Here is a 6,209-nt window from a genome sequence, read left to right on the forward strand (position 1 = left end):
ACCCGCATCTTTTAGCCTGGGTACCATCTCCTCCCTGGTCGGCTTTGGAGTGCTTTACCCGGCCCAGTGCTAATACCGCCCTCACATTAGGCGAAAATTGATCGGACAACGAGTCTACGAGCTCTAAATTACGAGTAGGCATGACCCTGATGCCGACGAAGAAATGCCAGAGTTCCCCCCTTCCCGTCAGGGTCATGCCTCCTCGTAATTTAGAGCTCGCAGACTCCGATCGATTTTCGCCTAATGTGAGGGGGGTATAAGCACTGGGCTAGGTAAAGCACCATTGTCATTTGAAATCATCCACCATGTGGCTTTCTTCGGACTGCAACATTAACTCTCATAATTCCGCCAGATGCCACGATACTACCACATGAGAAAATGATCAGATGATGTATTAAGAGATGTACCAATGCAGCATTAACCCCGAGGTCTATACATGTATGCAGATATTCAGGTGTTGAAGATAATCTTGAAAAGGACCCTTGAACAATGTCTTCGGATGTGGCGGTATCATGGCACAGATGAAAAGTAATGTAACGCCTATCGTAAAGGTCACCGCTCTACCGTTCAAAGATGGGTAGATACAAGACTTCTTTTGTCTTGCAGAGCTAGAGGGACCAACATTCCTGAAAGTTCGGTATTGTTCTCTGGCCCAGTCATTATTTCCACCATTTTGACATGTATTCGACCCTGAAGTGAAGTGTAGGCAGCAAACTAAAACGCGACTTCATCTGTGCTGTCCTGTAAACTGCACCAAAGTGGAATTTACAGAGATGTGTTCTTCATAATCGACAAGCAGGTTTAAAGGTGCCCTCTTACTACACTTGCATCACGCTTGCGTCACTGCGGGGTTCGTTTACTGCGTCACTGTTTTGCTATTTTCTCCGATTTTTTTTATAATTTAGATATTGCGTACTACGTAAAGGTATGACTTAGAAAACGAAAAAATACAGGCATAAAAAGTAAGAAAATTCGTTCTTTATCTCTGAAATTCTTGGAGTATTTTTCGAACCCCGCAGTGACGCAAGCTTGACGAAAGTGCAGCGAGAGTGCATATTTAGTGGGCGAAGTGCTGACGGTTTCTGACAGGCTTCACAATCAGATTTTGGGTCCCAAACTGCGCGGCGCCCATCCTGCGGCTACACGCAACCTTCACCCGACGGCGTAAGAAGGTAGACTGTCCCTGTCATTTCTCAAGGCGTGTTCACACATGCGTGTACACATGCGTAAATAATCAGGTCCATGCGAGGTCCGTGTCGAAGTCCTAGCCCCTATACCAGGCTCCATGGGTCACTGGAAAAATAACAGAAATTGGGCCAGGTAACATGCCTGCGGATTTAGCTTGTTGAAAATCATACTCCTCGGACAGCTAACTCCTCCGGCATGTTATGTGTCTATTTTAGATTTGTCCATTTTTTTGTGCCACGCGATCACACTGTTATTAAGAGTAAGAACACCTCATACATAATCGTACATCGGAGCAATAAATCACAAGTTGTAGTCCAGTCCAATGTACAGAGGGGTCGCTGGCCGTTGGGAAGGTCATCGACTTATCCGGTCGTCTGTTAATAGGGTTGTCAGTTTAAGATAGATTGTGCAAATACTGCGCCATGGATGCAGTGGAAGATGAAATACATGTAACTGCCTCCATTATGAGGATGAAGGAAACAACCTATTCGACACAATCAATAAAATATTTCAAACTTTTCACCAGTTGGTAGGCCTCCAAAAAACTATATTCTTGTTAAATCACAGAACCCAACAATCATTAAAGACGTGGGACTTTTCATCAGCCACTCCAATGAAGAAGTCAAACCTCCCAGTAAACAATGTAGAATCATGTGTATAGATAGCTGTATAGAATAGACACTTCTCACTTTTTACTGTCTCAGGTACCCTTGCAATTAGCCTTCGGGCATGAATTTGCAAATAAATAAATAAATATATTGTTAATACATACCTTGAAAGATTCATACGACATATCAAATCATGCACACGTAACAGTGGTGTTCAAGCGCCGCCAAACTGACCGCACCAAACAATGCTTACACTTTTTGCGTAGTGGTTTATGCTTTGGGTTTGTGAGCTTGCGGCCCGGATTCGAATTCCCGAAGCATTCTACTCGCCTCTTACACTGGTTCCCACACCGGGAATCGAACCCGGGCCTTAGCAGTGAGAGCGCCAAATCCTAACCACTGGACCATATTGGTTCGAATCCCGGGAGCATTCTACTCGCCTCAAATGCAAGACCAGATCACCCATACATAACTGTGTTGTAATCATTATAATGTTATTGATGAAATTTTGCTGCACTGTATCTGTATGTAGTTTATTATCTGTATGTAGTGTAGTAGCCGTTGCCATACGTTGTATCCTGTACAATTGTCGAGCAATAAAGTTCATTATCATATAGCCAGGCGCCGTGGACCAATATAGGTAAGAAGTTTCAAAAGGTAGGGAGAGCAAGAATCCACCCCGGCCAGCAAGAAAAAGGGCCGGACGAACAAACTTGATCTCGTCTATGGGCTAACGTTACTATGTATGTATAATGTAATGCGCTCTCCGGAGTAGTCATGTCTAGATGACAATGTCTATATGATAATAACGTTAATGACCCACTTTCCTTCGGTGTATACGGAGCCATAATTCATGGCGGTTCCTATAACCACCTCGTAAACTACTTCGTCTGTTACGCGGACTCGGTCGCTTCATTCGGTGGTCATATGAACTGCCATGAATTATGGCACCGTATACACCGAAGGAAAGTGGGTCATTAACCCTATATTCATTCACACGATACTTAAATCTAAATACTAAAATCCACTAAACTTTTGCAGAGCGACTGAAGAGGAGTATCATGAGAAGCGTAGTGCCAGTCCTCCTGCTGGCGGCCCTGGCGGCCCTGGCTGCGGGAAGCCACTTCCGCGGAACCACCATCTCCTGGAGGCCGGACGAGAACATCCAAGGCCTGGTGAGTGGGGCTGATACAGTAGAAGTCGCTTAATTGCACAGCCTATCTGCCAGTGAATTTCGTGCAATTATCGGGCTGGTGCGAATGCAATAATGCGAAGTTATGTAGCTGGACCTCTCCGGTTTGGGATTTGGGGATTCCGTGCAGAAGTCTGCGTCAATCCGTTGTGCAATTGTCTGGCTTCTACTATACCACTGTTGGACTGGCCTCACCAGGCTCCATGGATCGGTGGTACATGGTACCCACTAAACATGGTAAATTGGGTGCCTAAACACCTCAAACGACCTCAAAAGGCTCTCTGGATACATTGGTTTATAATTAGCATGTCTAAATTTTAAAAAACGCAGCAAATTAAAGTATCTAACGTTATTTGGAGTCAGTCCACCGGCACTAGTAAATTAATGAGTTAAGACCCCTCTAACACATTTCTTCACTAGTAGACCACATGTTACCAGGATTTTACCAGGATTTTCTTATTAGTGAATTGAAACCCCTCTAACTCATTTTTTTACTAGTAGACCACTTACAAATTTCTCTTTTTAGTGGATCAATGAGTTAAGGCCCCAATTGCTGAGCATTCCACGTAATTACATTCGCCAAGAAGGTTATGTTTTGGGTTGCATTTGTATGTTTGTATGTCTGTATTAGACCATCATAACTCAAGAACACCTGGATGAATTGTATTGATATTCGGTATGTGGGCAGGTCTTGTTAAGACCTAAAAACGAAAATATTTTGGGGCCCCTAGCGGCCTGTTTCGGTACTGCAGCGGAACTTCCTGGTTTGATATCTCAAGTTCTGGACATGCTTCGGCTATGATTTTTAAGTGGCAGACAGCTCTTGATACCGAGGGTAACTGTTATAATGTTTGGGCCCCTAGCGGCTTGTTTTGGAACTGCAGGGCAGGTTTAGATTCAGACTTTGAAAGGGAATAACTCAAGAAGGGTTTGACGTCTTGTCATGATTTTTCTATTTTTCTAGGTGCACTTCGCCTTCCGGATCGCCTGGAGGCACTCCTCAACTAACAACGGGTGCAATCCGCAGAGGATAGCAGATGGAGTTCTCCACGGGGACACGGGTTCTGATGAACAATGGTATGTAATAGAGCCCGTATTGACAACATCTGTTTAAAATGATTCTTGGGTGGGTTCTTAGAAATTCACAGATTCTGATAATCACAGATAAACATCTTGTATTTTAGCTGACCGGTAGATGAGATAAGGAAGAACAAAGGGGCGATCACAGTTAATTGATGACCTGTCAAGTACATGTGGGAAGAATTTGTTTTGTTTACGTCAGCACCCAGCTAAGAGATAAAAAGAAGGAACACCAGAGTCCCAGGTCAGTTCGGAGAGGGGAGACACAGAGACAGTCATGATGTGACAGAGGAGAATAAAGATCGTTTCTCGGCCACGGCAGATCCTCTTGTCCGTCTGTGATCATTTTCTACGACACCAGTCCACCTCCTTCGTTACAGGTACACCACGCAAGACGGTGCGCTCTCGCCTACCCAGTACTACTGTACTGACTACAGTGAGAGCGAGAACTGGGCCGCAGGAGGGAACACTTTCAGCTATACTTTTCCTGACCTACAACCCCGGACAGTGTAGTAAGTAATCAGGCACCGATGTCGTGTTACTCGAGTTCATAGTAGGGTAGAGTAAAGTACAGTAGAGTACAGTAGGGTTAGAGTAGGATAGAGTAGTACCAGGGATAGAGTAGGGTCGAGTGTAGTGTAGTGTAGTGTAGAGTAGAGTAGAGCAGAGTAGAGTAGAGTATGGTAGGGTAGGGTAAAGTAAAGTAGAGTAGAGTGTAGTGTAGTGTAGTGTAGAGTAGAGTAGAGCAGAGTAGAGTAGAGTATGGTAGGGTAGGGTAAAGTAAAGTAGAGTAGAGTGTAGTGTAGTGTAGTGTAGTGTAGACTCAGTAAGCAGTGGATCATATAGGAAGTTTATTTGCAAGTTCGTGCCCGAGGGCTAATTGCAAGTACATGTACATGGTATACATATAGTGACAATGGACAGCCATAAATAATATTCTAAGTTGCAGGAAGTCTATGGCGCTCACTGTCTCTATTAAGGAGGCTTCTAAAGCTCTGATATAGATGGCTTCTTTAAGAAGTCTGGCCCGAGTGATTCATAATATGTTTATATTTTTCTGTTCCAGCTATGAAAATTGCTGTTGGATCAGTGTGCGAATACACGGGTAGTGCGGACATGGTATGCCACGACTGTAGTGGACCTCGCAACCAGGGCTGACACTGGCCGGCCAAACTCTTCACCAATCAGTGCAAGTTCACCGGTTGTGAGGTAAGTATAGCGTTAGACTTTAGACTAGAGTAGTCGCTTGATGATGATGAGTAGCTTACACTGTTTGCCTGTAATTTTTTGTCTGGCTATGGTTCTGCTTATAGAGCCCCCCCAACACCCAACAACAATATCAATCGTACGGGTTTGTACAGCAGTGCGACTCCACAGTTCTAAAGACGGTTGTTCCTACAGGTTTGTACAGCAGTGCGACTCCACAGTTCTAAAGACAGTAGTTCCTACAGGTTTGTACAGCAGTGCGACTCCACAGTTCTAAAGACAGTTGTTCCTACAGGTTCGTACAGCAGTGCGACTCGTCAGTTCTAAAGACGGTTGTTCCTACAGGTTCGTACAGCAGTGCGACTCCACAGTTCTAAAGACAGTTGTTCCTACAGGTTTGTACAGCAGTGCGACTCCACAGTTCTAAAGACAGTTGTTCCTACAGGTTTGTACAGCAGTGCGACTCCACAGTTCTAAAGACGGGTGTTCCTACAGGTTTGTACAGCAATGCGACCTCCACAGTTCTAAAAGAGGGTTGTTCCTACAGGTTTGTACAGCAGTGCGACTCCACAGTTCTAAAGACGGTTGTTCCTACAGGTTTGTACAGCAGTGCGACTCCACAGTTCTAAAGACGGTTGTTCCTACAGGTTTGTACAGCAGTGCGACTCCACAGTTCTAAAGTCGGTTGTTCCTACAGGTTTGTACAGCAGTGCGACTCCACAGTTCTAAAGACGGTTGTTCCTACAGGTTCGTACAGCAGTGCGACTCCACAGTTCTAAAGACGGTTGTTCCTACAGGTTTGTACAGCAGTGGGACTCCACAGTTCTAAAGACAGTTGTTCCTACAGATTTGTACAGCAGTGCGACTCCACAGTTCTAAAGACAGTTGTTCCTACAGGTTTGTACAGCAGTGCGACTCCACAGTTCTAAAGACGG

The 6,209-nt window shown here is 44.8% G+C and overlaps 1 protein-coding gene across 2 annotated transcripts in view; it reads left to right on the forward strand.

Annotated features, from left to right (window-relative positions):
• LOC118418037 overlaps positions 1–6,209 on the forward strand; it is an 18,017-nt gene that overhangs the window by 3,814 nt on the left and 7,994 nt on the right. For both annotated transcript variants that reach the window (XM_035823832.1, XM_035823831.1), the window contains exons 2-5: positions 2,838–2,971; positions 3,953–4,065; positions 4,449–4,580; positions 5,135–5,277. The gene's annotated coding sequence lies outside the window, so the exon portion shown is untranslated. The remainder of the gene's footprint in view (positions 1–2,837; positions 2,972–3,952; positions 4,066–4,448; positions 4,581–5,134; positions 5,278–6,209) is intronic.

The sequence above is a fragment of the Branchiostoma floridae genome, chromosome 6, assembly GCF_000003815.2.
Source record: "Branchiostoma floridae strain S238N-H82 chromosome 6, Bfl_VNyyK, whole genome shotgun sequence".
NCBI classification, from domain to species: domain Eukaryota; kingdom Metazoa; phylum Chordata; class Leptocardii; order Amphioxiformes; family Branchiostomatidae; genus Branchiostoma; species Branchiostoma floridae.